At 44.7% G+C, this 15,970-nt stretch overlaps 1 long non-coding RNA gene across 1 annotated transcript in view; it reads right to left on the bottom strand.

Annotated features, from left to right (window-relative positions):
* Window positions 1–13,252: 13,252 nt before the first annotated feature.
* The window catches only part of LOC138921728 (uncharacterized), a 44,805-nt gene continuing 42,087 nt past the window's right edge, over window positions 13,253–15,970 (bottom strand). The window contains exon 4 of the long non-coding RNA XR_011434572.1: window positions 13,253–15,709. This is a non-coding gene — a long non-coding RNA (uncharacterized lncRNA). The remainder of the gene's footprint in view (window positions 15,710–15,970) is intronic.

Genomic DNA, 15,970 nt, shown 5'->3' with positions numbered 1-15,970 from the left:
TGAACCTATTACTCGAAGTAGGCAATATGAAAGTGGGATCAGACCGAATAAAATATTGAAGCTTTGCTTCTGAATCTTAGATGAAAGAGGTAAAATGTGTGATCAAAACCAGGAAAAGAATATTACAGAGCTGGTAGCAAATTAAGGCAGGCACCAAAAAGTGAAGTGTTTTAAAAAATAATGTACGGGGGAGAGAGAGAGAGACAGAGGAGAAGGGAGAAGGATGAAAGTAAATAATATCCCTCAATTTAGAATTGTATAGTATGTCTGCATAGTGGAATGAAGCATGAATTTCATTTCTTTCATAGAGTTTGTATTTTATGAAAATTATTTTACAGTGACTATTTATCACTTTTGTAATTAGAGCAAAGACTTAACGGTAGAATTTACGTTAACCAAGAGTGCTCCATATTAAATTATTTTTGGAAAGTGGAATGCTCTTTATTAGCTGACCTCTGGAAGGATAGCTTGAAAATTCATTGAATCGTCTTGGCACCACCATAAGAAGTCGAAACGTGGTGTGTTGATCTCCAGACAGGAGTCATCCATACCTGTGTTTTCACGTAGTTGGAGGAGGATTGAAAGGCATCAATCTGATTTCTCCTTAAAAGTTTAATACAGATAAGTTCAACTTTGGTGTTAGCAAGGTTAAACGATCTTATAACTCAGTCTTGGTTATTCGTGGAACAGATACTCCATTAATGTCCTTTGTTTCCGTTTCTTTCCCGTTTTTCAGATTTTTACTGGTTTCCTAACATCCGTGGGCTGCATTTGCAAAACCGAGACAATGGCGTGAGGGAGCCACCAGATGGAGATGTTGAGCTGCCATTGTTGCTATCAGCCAGGCCCTCCTTGACAACTACGGAGGTTCCAACTTGAGTGGGGTTGAGAGCAGCTTGGAGAATTTATTTAAAATGCAGATTGCCAGTGCCCACCCACAGAGTCGATTGGGTAGGCCTTGGATAGAGCCAAGGAATCTGGATTTTAACACTCCCCTTCCCGTGATTCTGATACCACACTTCGAGCATCTCTGATGCAAATGGGAATTGAAACCGTGGGCACATATGAGAATGTTTAGGGAAAGGGTAGAAACTGAGGAGAGAACCAAGTAAAACCAAGTCCTGAGCAACGCCTCACATGATGGTGAGGGCTCATTTGAGGAGAAAGCGCTAGCAATGGTAATGAGTCAATGGTAACGAGAAGTTGCCAGAGTGATGGAGGATAACAGGAGAATGTGCGGGTGTGGAAGCCAGAGGGCGTGGAAAGAAACAAAGAGAGAGCGGCCAACCAGGCTTCACACGGTGTTTGCCTTTTGTTCAAATTATCTGTCGTCATCGTCTTTGACCTTTTCTGGAGAAACACTGCCTTAAAGAATAAGAAGGCCCTGTGGCACTTGACATATTCTAAATAATGCTTATACTTGAAAGAAATATTATATTTTCCACCCAGAATCCACATTCATTAATAGAATGTTATATTTAATCCCCATGATTAAAATACTAATTTATTTTTATTTGATAAATTTGAGATGTTACAATTTGTAAATTTAAGGTGCACAGCGTGTTACTCCGATGTGTTTGTATATCGGCTTATGGTTGCCACTGAAGCAATATCTATCACATCGCATCATTATAGTGCAGTGTTGTTGACTGCATGCGCTACACTGTGCACTAGATCTCCATGGCTTATTTACTCCTCGTTACAAGTTTGTAGCCTTAAACACCATCTTTTCTGCGATGAAATATATAGTAGGCACTAGCTCGCATTCAATGTTTGATAGTCGCAAAATTGTACACCAGTGGCTAAAACAGTGGCCATCGTAATGACAATACAATAATTGTTACAGTCATAATATAATTATCAACATTAATATAATTATACTATGATGGATATTTCAGTGCTTGCTTTATGTTATTGAGTGCATTATTTCACTTAATTTCGTCCAAAATATTGTGAGACACACACTATTATCGTGCCTTTAATTTTTTTTTTTTTTCGAGGAAGATTAGCCCTGAGCTAACTACTGCCAATCCTCCTCTTTTTGCTGAGGAAGACTGGCCCTGAGCTAACATCCGTGCCCATCTTCCTCTACGTTATACGCGAGACGCCTACCACAGCATGGCTTGCCAACGCGTACCATGTCTACACCCGGGATCCGAACCAGCGAACCCCAGGTCGCCGAAGCGGAACGTGCGCACTTAACAGCTGCGCCACCGGGCCAGCCCCCGTGCCTTTAGTTTTTTATTTTATTTATTTACTTTTTTGTTTGTTTGTTTGTTTTGGAGGAAGATCAGCCCTGAGCTAACATCTGCTGCCAATCCTCCTCTCGTTTTGCTGAGGAAGACTGGCCCTGAGCTAACATCCGTGCCCATCTTCTTCTACTTTATATGCGGGACGCCTGCCATGGCATGGCTGGACAAGCAGTGTGTAGGTCCGTGCCCGGGATCCGAACCCGTGAACCCCAGGCCGCCAAAGCGGAACGTGCACACTTAACTGCTGTGCCACGGGGCTGGCCCCTACTGTGCTTTCAAGATAGTAAGACAGTCACTGGGGTTTAGAGAAGTCAAGAAATTAGTTCAATTTCTCACCGTTCACAAGTGTCAAAGCCTCACTTAATCTCGTGCTGGATTTTCAGTCCATGCTTAGGGCAGTTTTGTGAGTTTCTCTTTAAAAAACAAAAAAAGCCCCAGTACAGTCAGGTTTTATATTAATTTTGGAGAGACGTGGATCACAGGGACTCCTAGCTCCCCGCCTGAGTCCTTGCTCTCCTCTTCTTCCTGGGCCCCCATGTCGGTGTCGTTTCCCAGCTTTCCTCGCTGTTAGGTGTGACCATGTGATTGAGATCTAGGCAATGGGCTGTCAGTGGAAATGATGTGTGCCACTGCCAGGCCTAGCTCATAAAAGCCTTGTATCTGGTGCACCGCTGTGCTCTTTTCTTCTTCTAGCACACTGCAAAGGAAGCCACCTCCAGGGCACCCGTGGAAGCCACATGTTGAAGGTGGCAGAGTTTCCAACAGCCTGGGCCCCTGTAGAAGTGCATGGACAAAGCCCACCGGGACGACCTGTTCACTGTCCTGGAAATGTTGCAGGAGAAATAAATGAACTAGTTTTGAGTCACGATACATGTTTGGGTTTAAATGTTACAGTAATAGCCTACCGTATCTAACGCAAGTTGGTTAAAAATAAATTTCAGTTACGCACTGCTCTATCATTATGAATTGCGTTTGACTGCATTTCGAATAGTGGCTTAGACAAACAGGGGGTTCATTCACGCCAGTTAACGCGCAGTAAGAATAGACAGCGCAGGGCTAGTGCTACAGCTCAAGGAACCTGGTTCTTCTCTAGAGCTTCTTGCCCCGCCATCCTTAAATGTGGCTTTTGTCTCCAAGGTCACAAGCATTGCAACTGTATTCCTGGCAGGACAAAGGGGAAAGATCAAAGGGGGAAGCCAGCTGTGTCTGTCCAATTCATGAAGCTTTCCTAGAAATGCCGCCAGCATCATCTGGGATCTGTATCACGGCCAGCTCAGAGGCTGAACTGGGTCATGTGTCCACCTCCAGATGCAACGGGGTCAAGGTTCTGTTAGTAAGCATGAAAGAGCAAAGGATAGAACGGTTAGGTAGATATAGGACCTGCCACCGTACTCACCTTACATTATCTCTATTAATTATCCAAGTCCCTTGTGGGAGCTTGTTACAAATCCAGAGCCCTGTCCTCACACCAGACATACAGAATCAGAACGTCCCTGAAAATTTGGTTGCTCACCACTTTCGGGTTGTTGGACTACTGCTCTGTGCTCTGTTGAGGATGGCCTCTTTTTCTTTGCTTCTGGACTGGTCTGCGTGAACTCTTCAACGGGCTTATCGCTTCATAACTCTTAGCTGCACTCCAAAACATCAAAGACAGTACCTTCCTCGATTAATCTGTCTTGCAATTTACATCGAAAAGGGCAACTTTCTAATGGACTCCCACATCCGCAGTCACACTCTAGGAACCATTTTCTGTATCATCGGAAGGTGCAAACACTGCTAGAGTTCATGATTCATAGCTGAAGCTGTGGTGTGTTTCCGGAGCAGCAAGGCAAGATGGAGCAGGGACAGGTGAGGGTCAGGGGAGAGCAATGGGTGCAAAGGTCTGATCCTAGCTCTCTCTACTGTGCAGCTCTGTGAACGTGGGTAAATATTTGTCCTCTTTGATCCCCAGTCTCTTACACTGTAAAGTGGGCTTGCAATAATTCATCTTCCAGAGGGTTATTAAGGTAATTAAATGAATCAGGGGTACGTATACTTTCAAAGGGCAGTAAAGCTTATGGAAATGCTTTTCTTCAGGGTAATCAGCGACCAATTGGAGTTATAGATTCTAAATCTGCTTGGTCGAATTAGGCAAGTTTCCAGCATGGTCTCAGTGAGGCAAAACAGTACAGTCTCATTAGCACACCCACGAGTGGATTACAATGTGGCGAGAGGAGAAAGGCTGCACAAGTCGCAGCGGTAGGCAAAGGAAGGCATGCCAACCAAGACTCGACAGAGTAGTCAGCTGAGCTGGTTCAAAGGCCCAGTGGCACAAAACAGCAATGGGATGCTTGAGGAAACTGCAGGAAGTTCAGGATGGAGAGGAGAAAAGGGGAGTCAAACGAGGTCAGATGCCAAGGGCCCTCATATGTAGGGTAGACACTCTTGTGGAGGCTCTGAGGAACCACTGAAGGACCTTAGGCATCACGGTGCGGGCTAATATCCGAGGATTCAGAGGTTTAGACAGATCCGACTTGGAATCTTCACTCTATTACAAGCTGTGGTTTTGGCACAAGGCAGATAAACTAACTGCCGGAACAGGCTAGAGAAGCAGCATCAGGGACAGCCAGAAACTTGGCCTATGACAGACACGGCATAGCTGATAGTGGGGAGAGTGTACACCATTAAAAAAATGAGGATGGTACAGTTCTCTTTCCATGGGAGGAAAAAAGGAATTAGATCTCTACCCGACAGCAAGCACAAAAACCAATCCTACACGAACAAAGACTTAAAAACGCAAAAATGACACCTTAAAACCATTCTAAGGAAATATAGGAGAAAACATTTATGACCTTAGGGTTAAGATAATTTTTAATTTAAAAGCCCCAGGAAGCAAGAAAAGAAAAGACAGATAAGTTGTGCTACATCAAAATTTAAAACTTTTGTGCATCAAAGGACATTATCAACAGAGAGAACAGGTAAGCCACGGAATGGAGGGAAGTAATTGCAAATAACCCACCCGATAAGAGAGTAACATCCTGAATATATAAAGAGCTCCTGCAACTCAACCACGGCCACAACCGGAACCACAACAAAAAGCAGCTTGATTGAAAAATTGGCAAAGGACATTTGCCAATGGACGTTTTTCCCAAAAAAGTAGACAGATGGCCAATAAGCACATGAAAAGATGCTCAACGTGGCTAATCATTAGGGAAATGCAAATCTAAACCACAATGAGATAACACTTCACACTCATTAGGATGCCTGTATCGAAAAGCCGCAGCACAGCAAGTGTTGGCATGGAGGTGGAGAAGTGGGAACCTTTGTGCGTTGCTGGTGGAGATGTGAAATGGTGCCGTCATCACGGAAAACAGCGTGCAGTTACTCCAAAAACCGAAAATACGATTACCACACGATCCAGCAATTCCACTTCTGGGTAAATATCCCAAAGAAGTGAAAGGAGAGAGGAGTCAAACAGACATTTGTGCACCCGTGTTCATACAGCATTATTCACAATAGCTAAAAGTGGAAGCAACCTAAGCGTCCACCCACAGATGAATGGGCAAAAAAAACCCCACGTATATATAATAATAATGTGGTATATACGTACAACGGATTGTTATTTGCCCTTAAAAAGGAAGGAAATTCTGGCACATGCTACCGTATGGATGAATCTTGAAGACATTCTGCTCAGTGAAATGATGTTAGTCGCAAAAGGCCAAATAGTGGGTATCTGAGGTACCCAGAGTAGTCAAATTCGTAGAGACAGAGTAAAATGGTGGTTGCCAGGGGTCGGGAGGAGGAGGGCCGGGGCAATAAGCGTTTAATGGGAACAGAGTTTCAGCTTGGAAAGACGGAGAAGATCTGGAGATGGATGGCGGTAACGGTTGCACAAGAACGGGAATGTACTTAATGCCGCCGAACGTACTCCTAAAAATAGTTTAAAAGGTGAAATCTGCTTTAATTGTATTTTATTACAGTAAAAAGGCAAAGGCAACCACCGCCATAAAGATCGATAACTGGAAAATATGAAGTGCTTCCACAAAACTGTAAGGAAGTCAACCTGCCCAAGTGAGAGAAGGCCGTGGCACCCACCTACATACGTCACGGAACAGGAGACTGAAGTGGCCAGTAAGCATGAGAAAGGGCTCAATCTTATTAGTGATTGGCGAAATGGAAAAGAAGACCCCACCCCCCCCCCAATCGTCATTGTACACCCACTAAATGGCAATGTTAAGAAATCTGATTATACCAAGAGTATATGGAACAATCAGAACTCAACCTGCGGGTGGAGGCATAAGTTGGAATCAATTTAGCTTAGTGGAATCCTCATCCAGTCTGTGACCTAGCAATTCCACTCCTTTAAACGCCACAAAACGTGGTGCAGTATGACAGACATTAGCATGTTCCTAGCATCACTGCTTTGAAGGGCTCTAACGTGGAAAGAATCCAGATGTCCATGGACAAGCAAATGGACGAAGGAATTGAGGAGTGGTTCCACAATCATGTCACAGGGAAAGCGAAAGCACTGCGACTACATGTAATAATATAGACACTGTCAGTGGCACGCTGTTGAGTGAAAAAGGAGGTGGCAGAATCCTACAGAGAATGTGATACAATTTCTTATCATACCCACACAGCACAACAGTAAGCAAAGATATTTAAGGATACGTACAGTACACGTGTCTTTAAAAAAACACCTAGAAAATGGAGGGGGTCTGCTTTACACAGAACACTCAGGACGACCGCTATGCCTCTGCAAGGGGAAGGTGGAGGGCGGGCGGTGGGTGTGGAAAGGCGCCCAGGAGGAGATTGACTAGGAATTGGCAAGTTCTCTTACATCAGGAAGGTGGAGGCTTGAGCACCTGTTTCTCACTCCTGTATTCTTCTGTGAATTCCCAGGGAGATGACCTGTGAAACGTCCTTGAACGGAGGAACCGGAAACCCTCAGCCCGGGTCCCCAGCCTTGGCACCACCAGTGGGAGGGCAGTCCCTCCAGGGAGCGTGGCCCGGACGAGGACCTCCCTCACCCTGCTTCCTGCATGCTCGCTGTGCCAATCAGCCACGCTGCCGCTCAGGCGAGGCGGCTGGCTCCTCCAGAGGGAGGGACACTTATTTTTGTCATGCCCATATCAGGCCTCCCCACCAGCACGTCGTCCCTTGGGGACCCAGGGGCAGGGACGGGCCTCTGTGCCAACGTAGGGGCAAGAATCTGACAGAGGGGCCTGACTTTCAGATGTCCCGGGGCAGGTGCTTGCTGTCCATTGCAGCCCTGGAGGGAGGAGGCCACTGTCACCATCTGCTTTGTCTCCTGCTGGTCCAACGAGAGACAGGAGGACATGCACAGTCTGATCTGTGCAAAGGACCCTTGCCCGGCATCGCTCATTGACCATGTCCCCATTTCTTTAACGTGTCTGCACTCCCAACGTACAGGAGTGCTGTCTCTACCTCAGAAGACACCTAGGGTGGGCACGGGCTTGGAGGGAGCACTTGGGGAGAGCGCAGATTTATAGTACAATAAATCTTCCTTGGTTTTCAAAAACCCTTGAAAATATGAGATAGCTACTCTCTCAGCCAATTAGAGACCAATACTCCAGGAATGAGAGTAAATCATTTTATTCTCCTGTTTGCCATCAGCAGACTTCAGCTGCAGTTACTCCCTTCTCCCTTTACAGTATAATTTATGTCAAATCAATTTTGTTTTGATGGTGTTTACTTTTTTCTTAGCGATACGCAGCATGACATTGCTCATTATTATGTTTTATGGGCAGAAGCTTTGCCACGAATATTCTCGGTAGTTTCTGACCTTGTTTCAGGAGTGGGATATAGATGTGCAGAAAGCCAAGGAAGAAGAAGAAAAACTAGCTGTTGTATCAGGCTTAGCTTTATAATTAATCTATTGTAACCAAGTCTCAAGTAGGAATGGAGAGCCTGGCCGTGTCTTAGACCCACAGACATGAGCCAGGGTCCTGTTCTCATTGCTGGCTATGTGATTGGGCCCCAATCACAGAAAATCAGAGAAGTACAGGTGCATACCATACTCACAAAAGCCCTTGGTCTTTGCTTCCTCTCCTGGTTGGGATTCTTGCAGTGACAAGTGACAGAAATTTGCCAAAGTACAAAAGAGGGATGTCTTCGCTTACCTAAAGAACTCAAAGGGTGTTTAGTGCCAGGTACAGCTGGATGGGAGTGGGGAAAGGTTGCTCAGGCAGTGTCATCTGGCCTCTGTCTCCTTCTCCTGGTAGGCTCTCTTCATGGGGTCTGCAAGGTAGCGTCTTATAATCTTGGATTCACTACCAGGTTAGTAACCCCAGTGGACTGAGACAATCTTTCTCAGTAGCTTGGCAGAAACGTCCTCTGGAGGAGTGTCTCTCATCTGGTTTGGATCATTTGCTCATTCCTGAATCAGTTATTGCAGTCAGGGCGTGGTTTACTCTTAATAGACTGACCTGTATCACAGTTAGGGGTAATGTTGGTGGAGGAGGTGTTGCCTTTTGAGGGCAGAGGAGAAGGCTTGGAATTGTTTCCTGACAGCAGGCCCGTGAATGGACTAGGGAAATATCACTGCCAAGCAGCAGTACAGCCCAGCCTAGATTAGCGTCATAGCAATCAGGAATTAAAAGTGAGACTAGTACTCATGGTCGTGGCTGAACAGCTGGAGAGTTGGATTTTCCAGGCTTGGGGTTAGCCATGCACGTTGACAGAGTGAGAAGGGGGCAAGGTATATATGCAAGGGCGTAGGTATAAGGATTGACCAGGGATTTAGCTGGAAAGGAGGAAACTGAGGACAGGGAGTGGAGACAGGCGACAGTGGAAAGTGTTCCACTCAATGGATGTTAGGTCCTGATAGAGGACTGAGCTGTGGTGTGAACGGGAGTGAGCTACAAACATAAGGCGGTAGAGGTTTAATGTTGGGAAAGATGGAGAAACAGTACAGAGCAGTGGTTAGGATCCTGGGCTCTGGAACCATAATGTTTGGGATCCAATTCTGATTAATCATCCGATCACTAGCTGTGGAGCCATGGACAGATTATGCATCTGTGTGTCTCAGTGTCTTCATCTATGAAGGGGGCATAATAAGAGTATCTACCTCATAGGTTTGTTTTCAGGATAAATGAGTTCCTATATAATAAGTTTATTTAAAATCTTTCAGAACAGGGTCTGACACATAGCTCCTATACAAGTCTACAATTGTTCATATTATATAGATGTTGCAGTTGTTGGGGATGACAGAATCTGGGGTACGAACATGTAAGTGAATGGCAAAAGTAGGGGAGAGGACAAAATTGGTTTTGGAGATTAGGTCAAAGAACTCAAAGGCGTGCATTATCGGAAGGTTCATCTGTGTGGGTATTGAATGACCAAGAACTGTTACATGCCCTGAATATTGTTAAGAAAGAATTTTTCCTACATAATTACTGAGTAGGATTATCGCATAGTTTATATTTATTTGTGGTAAAGAGATGATTGTAAAGGCCATAGGTGGATTTTGAAACTAGCAAGAATTAAGACATATGTTTTCAATATGGGTAAGAAAGGAAATTTCCTTCTCAATGAATGAAAGTATTATTGCATTTTTTATATTAGTGCGGAAAACAAATGTCTAAAGTTTGTTATAAGAGTTAACACAGAAAATGTTAAAAATATTTATTTAAAGACTAACCCTTTTAACGAAATTTCTTGCTTATGCCTCCACCCGCAGGTTGAGTTCTGATTGTTCCATATACTCTTGGTATAATCAGATTTCTTAACATTGCCATTTAGTGGGTGTACAATGACGATTGGGGGGGGGTGGGGTCTTCTTTTCCATTTCGCCAATCACTAATAAGATTGAGCCCTTTCTCATGCTTACTGGCCACTTCAGTCTCCTGTTCCGTGACGTATGTAGGTGGGTGCCACGGCCTTCTCTCACTTGGGCAGGTTGACTTCCTTACAGTTTTGTGGAAGCACTTCATATTTTCCAGTTATCGATCTTTATGGCGGTGGTTGCCTTTGCCTTTTTACTGTAATAAAATACAATTAAAGCAGATTTCACCTTTTAAACTATTTTTAGGAGTACGTTCGGCGGCATTAAGTACATTCCTGTTCTTGTGCAACCGTTACCGCCATCCATCTCCAGATCTTCTCCGTCTTTCCAAGCTGAAACTCTGTTCCCATTAAACGCTTATTGCCCCGGCCCTCCTCCTCCCGACCCCTGGCAACCACCATTTTACTCTGTCTCTACGAATTTGACTACTCTGGGTACCTCAGATACCCACTATTTGGCCTTTTGCGACTAGCATCATTTCACTGAGCAGAATGTCTTCAAGATTCATCCATACGGTAGCATGTGCCAGAATTTCCTTCCTTTTTAAGGGCAAATAACAATCCGTTGTACGTATATACCACATTATTATTATATATACGTGGGGTTTTTTTTGCCCATTCATCTGTGGGTGGACGCTTAGGTTGCTTCCACTTTTAGCTATTGTGAATAATGCTGTATGAACACGGGTGCACAAATGTCTGTTTGACTCCTCTCTCCTTTCACTTCTTTGGGATATTTACCCAGAAGTGGAATTGCTGGATCGTGTGGTAATCGTATTTTCGGTTTTTGGAGTAACTGCACGCTGTTTTCCGTGATGACGGCACCATTTCACATCTCCACCAGCAACGCACAAAGGTTCCCACTTCTCCACCTCCATGCCAACACTTGCTGTGCTGCGGCTTTTCGATACAGGCATCCTAATGAGTGTGAAGTGTTATCTCATTGTGGTTTAGATTTGCATTTCCCTAATGATTAGCCACGTTGAGCATCTTTTCATGTGCTTATTGGCCATCTGTCTACTTTTTTGGGAAAAACGTCCATTGGCAAATGTCCTTTGCCAATTTTTCAATCAAGCTGCTTTTTGTTGTGGTTCCGGTTGTGGCCGTGGTTGAGTTGCAGGAGCTCTTTATATATTCAGGATGTTACTCTCTTATCGGGTGGGTTATTTGCAATTACTTCCCTCCATTCCGTGGCTTACCTGTTCTCTCTGTTGATAATGTCCTTTGATGCACAAAAGTTTTAAATTTTGATGTAGCACAACTTATCTGTCTTTTCTTTTCTTGCTTCCTGGGGCTTTTAAATTAAAAATTATCTTAACCCTAAGGTCATAAATGTTTTCTCCTATATTTCCTTAGAATGGTTTTAAGGTGTCATTTTTGCGTTTTTAAGTCTTTGTTCGTGTAGGATTGGTTTTTGTGCTTGCTGTCGGGTAGAGATCTAATTCCTTTTTTCCTCCCATGGAAAGAGAACTGTACCATCCTCATTTTTTTAATGGTGTACACTCTCCCCACTATCAGCTATGCCGTGTCTGTCATAGGCCAAGTTTCTGGCTGTCCCTGATGCTGCTTCTCTAGCCTGTTCCGGCAGTTAGTTTATCTGCCTTGTGCCAAAACCACAGCTTGTAATAGAGTGAAGATTCCAAGTCGGATCTGTCTAAACCTCTGAATCCTCGGATATTAGCCCGCACCGTGATGCCTAAGGTCCTTCAGTGGTTCCTCAGAGCCTCCACAAGAGTGTCTACCCTACATATGAGGGCCCTTGGCATCTGACCTCGTTTGACTCCCCTTTTCTCCTCTCCATCCTGAACTTCCTGCAGTTTCCTCAAGCATCCCATTGCTGTTTTGTGCCACTGGGCCTTTGAACCAGCTCAGCTGACTACTCTGTCGAGTCTTGGTTGGCATGCCTTCCTTTGCCTACCGCTGCGACTTGTGCAGCCTTTCTCCTCTCGCCACATTGTAATCCACTCGTGGGTGTGCTAATGAGACTGTACTGTTTTGCCTCACTGAGACCATGCTGGAAACTTGCCTAATTCGACCAAGCAGATTTAGAATCTATAACTCCAATTGGTCGCTGATTACCCTGAAGAAAAGCATTTCCATAAGCTTTACTGCCCTTTGAAAGTATACGTACCCCTGATTCATTTAATTACCTTAATAACCCTCTGGAAGATGAATTATTGCAAGCCCACTTTACAGTGTAAGAGACTGGGGATCAAAGAGGACAAATATTTACCCACGTTCACAGAGCTGCACAGTAGAGAGAGCTAGGATCAGACCTTTGCACCCATTGCTCTCCCCTGACCCTCACCTGTCCCTGCTCCATCTTGCCTTGCTGCTCCGGAAACACACCACAGCTTCAGCTATGAATCATGAACTCTAGCAGTGTTTGCACCTTCCGATGATACAGAAAATGGTTCCTAGAGTGTGACTGCGGATGTGGGAGTCCATTAGAAAGTTGCCCTTTTCGATGTAAATTGCAAGACAGATTAATCGAGGAAGGTACTGTCTTTGATGTTTTGGAGTGCAGCTAAGAGTTATGAAGCGATAAGCCCGTTGAAGAGTTCACGCAGACCAGTCCAGAAGCAAAGAAAAAGAGGCCATCCTCAACAGAGCACAGAGCAGTAGTCCAACAACCCGAAAGTGGTGAGCAACCAAATTTTCAGGGACGTTCTGATTCTGTATGTCTGGTGTGAGGACAGGGCTCTGGATTTGTAACAAGCTCCCACAAGGGACTTGGATAATTAATAGAGATAATGTAAGGTGAGTACGGTGGCAGGTCCTATATCTACCTAACCGTTCTATCCTTTGCTCTTTCATGCTTACTAACAGAACCTTGACCCCGTTGCATCTGGAGGTGGACACATGACCCAGTTCAGCCTCTGAGCTGGCCGTGATACAGATCCCAGATGATGCTGGCGGCATTTCTAGGAAAGCTTCATGAATTGGACAGACACAGCTGGCTTCCCCCTTTGATCTTTCCCCTTTGTCCTGCCAGGAATACAGTTGCAATGCTTGTGACCTTGGAGACAAAAGCCACATTTAAGGATGGCGGGGCAAGAAGCTCTAGAGAAGAACCAGGTTCCTTGAGCTGTAGCACTAGCCCTGCGCTGTCTATTCTTACTGCGCGTTAACTGGCGTGAATGAACCCCCTGTTTGTCTAAGCCACTATTCGAAATGCAGTCAAACGCAATTCATAATGATAGAGCAGTGCGTAACTGAAATTTATTTTTAACCAACTTGCGTTAGATACGGTAGGCTATTACTGTAACATTTAAACCCAAACATGTATCGTGACTCAAAACTAGTTCATTTATTTCTCCTGCAACATTTCCAGGACAGTGAACAGGTCGTCCCGGTGGGCTTTGTCCATGCACTTCTACAGGGGCCCAGGCTGTTGGAAACTCTGCCACCTTCAACATGTGGCTTCCACGGGTGCCCTGGAGGTGGCTTCCTTTGCAGTGTGCTAGAAGAAGAAAAGAGCACAGCGGTGCACCAGATACAAGGCTTTTATGAGCTAGGCCTGGCAGTGGCACACATCATTTCCACTGACAGCCCATTGCCTAGATCTCAATCACATGGTCACACCTAACAGCGAGGAAAGCTGGGAAACGACACCGACATGGGGGCCCAGGAAGAAGAGGAGAGCAAGGACTCAGGCGGGGAGCTAGGAGTCCCTGTGATCCACGTCTCTCCAAAATTAATATAAAACCTGACTGTACTGGGGCTTTTTTTGTTTTTTAAAGAGAAACTCACAAAACTGCCCTAAGCATGGACTGAAAATCCAGCACGAGATTAAGTGAGGCTTTGACACTTGTGAACGGTGAGAAATTGAACTAATTTCTTGACTTCTCTAAACCCCAGTGACTGTCTTACTATCTTGAAAGCACAGTAGGGGCCAGCCCCGTGGCACAGCAGTTAAGTGTGCACGTTCCGCTTTGGCGGCCTGGGGTTCACGGGTTCGGATCCCGGGCACGGACCTACACACTGCTTGTCCAGCCATGCCATGGCAGGCGTCCCGCATATAAAGTAGAAGAAGATGGGCACGGATGTTAGCTCAGGGCCAGTCTTCCTCAGCAAAACGAGAGGAGGATTGGCAGCAGATGTTAGCTCAGGGCTGATCTTCCTCCAAAACAAACAAACAAACAAAAAAGTAAATAAATAAAATAAAAAACTAAAGGCACGGGGGCTGGCCCGGTGGCGCAGCTGTTAAGTGCGCACGTTCCGCTTCGGCGACCTGGGGTTCGCTGGTTCGGATCCCGGGTGTAGACATGGTACGCGTTGGCAAGCCATGCTGTGGTAGGCGTCTCGCGTATAACGTAGAGGAAGATGGGCACGGATGTTAGCTCAGGGCCAGTCTTCCTCAGCAAAAAGAGGAGGATTGGCAGTAGTTAGCTCAGGGCTAATCTTCCTCGAAAAAAAAAAAAAATTAAAGGCACGATAATAGTGTGTGTCTCACAATATTTTGGACGAAATTAAGTGAAATAATGCACTCAATAACATAAAGCAAGCACTGAAATATCCATCATAGTATAATTATATTAATGTTGATAATTATATTATGACTGTAACAATTATTGTATTGTCATTACGATGGCCACTGTTTTAGCCACTGGTGTACAATTTTGCGACTATCAAACATTGAATGCGAGCTAGTGCCTACTATATATTTCATCGCAGAAAAGATGGTGTTTAAGGCTACAAACTTGTAACGAGGAGTAAATAAGCCATGGAGATCTAGTGCACAGTGTAGCGCATGCAGTCAACAACACTGCACTATAATGATGCGATGTGATAGATATTGCTTCAGTGGCAACCATAAGCCGATATACAAACACATCGGAGTAACACGCTGTGCACCTTAAATTTACAAATTGTAACATCTCAAATTTATCAAATAAAAATAAATTAGTATTTTAATCATGGGGATTAAATATAACATTCTATTAATGAATGTGGATTCTGGGTGGAAAATATAATATTTCTTTCAAGTATAAGCATTATTTAGAATATGTCAAGTGCCACAGGGCCTTCTTATTCTTTAAGGCAGTGTTTCTCCAGAAAAGGTCAAAGACGATGACGACAGATAATTTGAACAAAAGGCAAACACCGTGTGAAGCCTGGTTGGCCGCTCTCTCTTTGTTTCTTTCCACGCCCTCTGGCTTCCACACCCGCACATTCTCCTGTTATCCTCCATCACTCTGGCAACTTCTCGTTACCATTGACTCATTACCATTGCTAGCGCTTTCTCCTCAAATGAGCCCTCACCATCATGTGAGGCGTTGCTCAGGACTTGGTTTTACTTGGTTCTCTCCTCAGTTTCTACCCTTTCCCTAAACATTCTCATATGTGCCCACGGTTTCAATTCCCATTTGCATCAGAGATGCTCGAAGTGTGGTATCAGAATCACGGGAAGGGGAGTGTTAAAATCCAGATTCCTTGGCTCTATCCAAGGCCTACCCAATCGACTCTGTGGGTGGGCACTGGCAATCTGCATTTTAAATAAATTCTCCAAGCTGCTCTCAACCCCACTCAAGTTGGAACCTCCGTAGTTGTCAAGGAGGGCCTGGCTGATAGCAACAATGGCAGCTCAACATCTCCATCTGGTGGCTCCCTCACGCCATTGTCTCGGTTTTGCAAATGCAGCCCACGGATGTTAGGAAACCAGTAAAAATCTGAAAAACGGGAAAGAAACGGAAACAAAGGACATTAATGGAGTATCTGTTCCACGAATAACCAAGACTGAGTTATAAGATCGTTTAACCTTGCTAACACCAAAGTTGAACTTATCTGTATTAAACTTTTAAGGAGAAATCAGATTGATGCCTTTCAATCCTCCTCCAACTACGTGAAAACACAGGTATGGATGACTCCTGTCTGGAGATCAACACACCACGTTTCGACTTCTTATGGTGGTGCCAAGACGATTCAATGAA

Source organism: Equus caballus, chromosome X, assembly GCF_041296265.1.
Source record: "Equus caballus isolate H_3958 breed thoroughbred chromosome X, TB-T2T, whole genome shotgun sequence".
NCBI classification, from domain to species: domain Eukaryota; kingdom Metazoa; phylum Chordata; class Mammalia; order Perissodactyla; family Equidae; genus Equus; species Equus caballus.
This window is presented reverse-complemented; position numbering and strand designations above follow the sequence as displayed.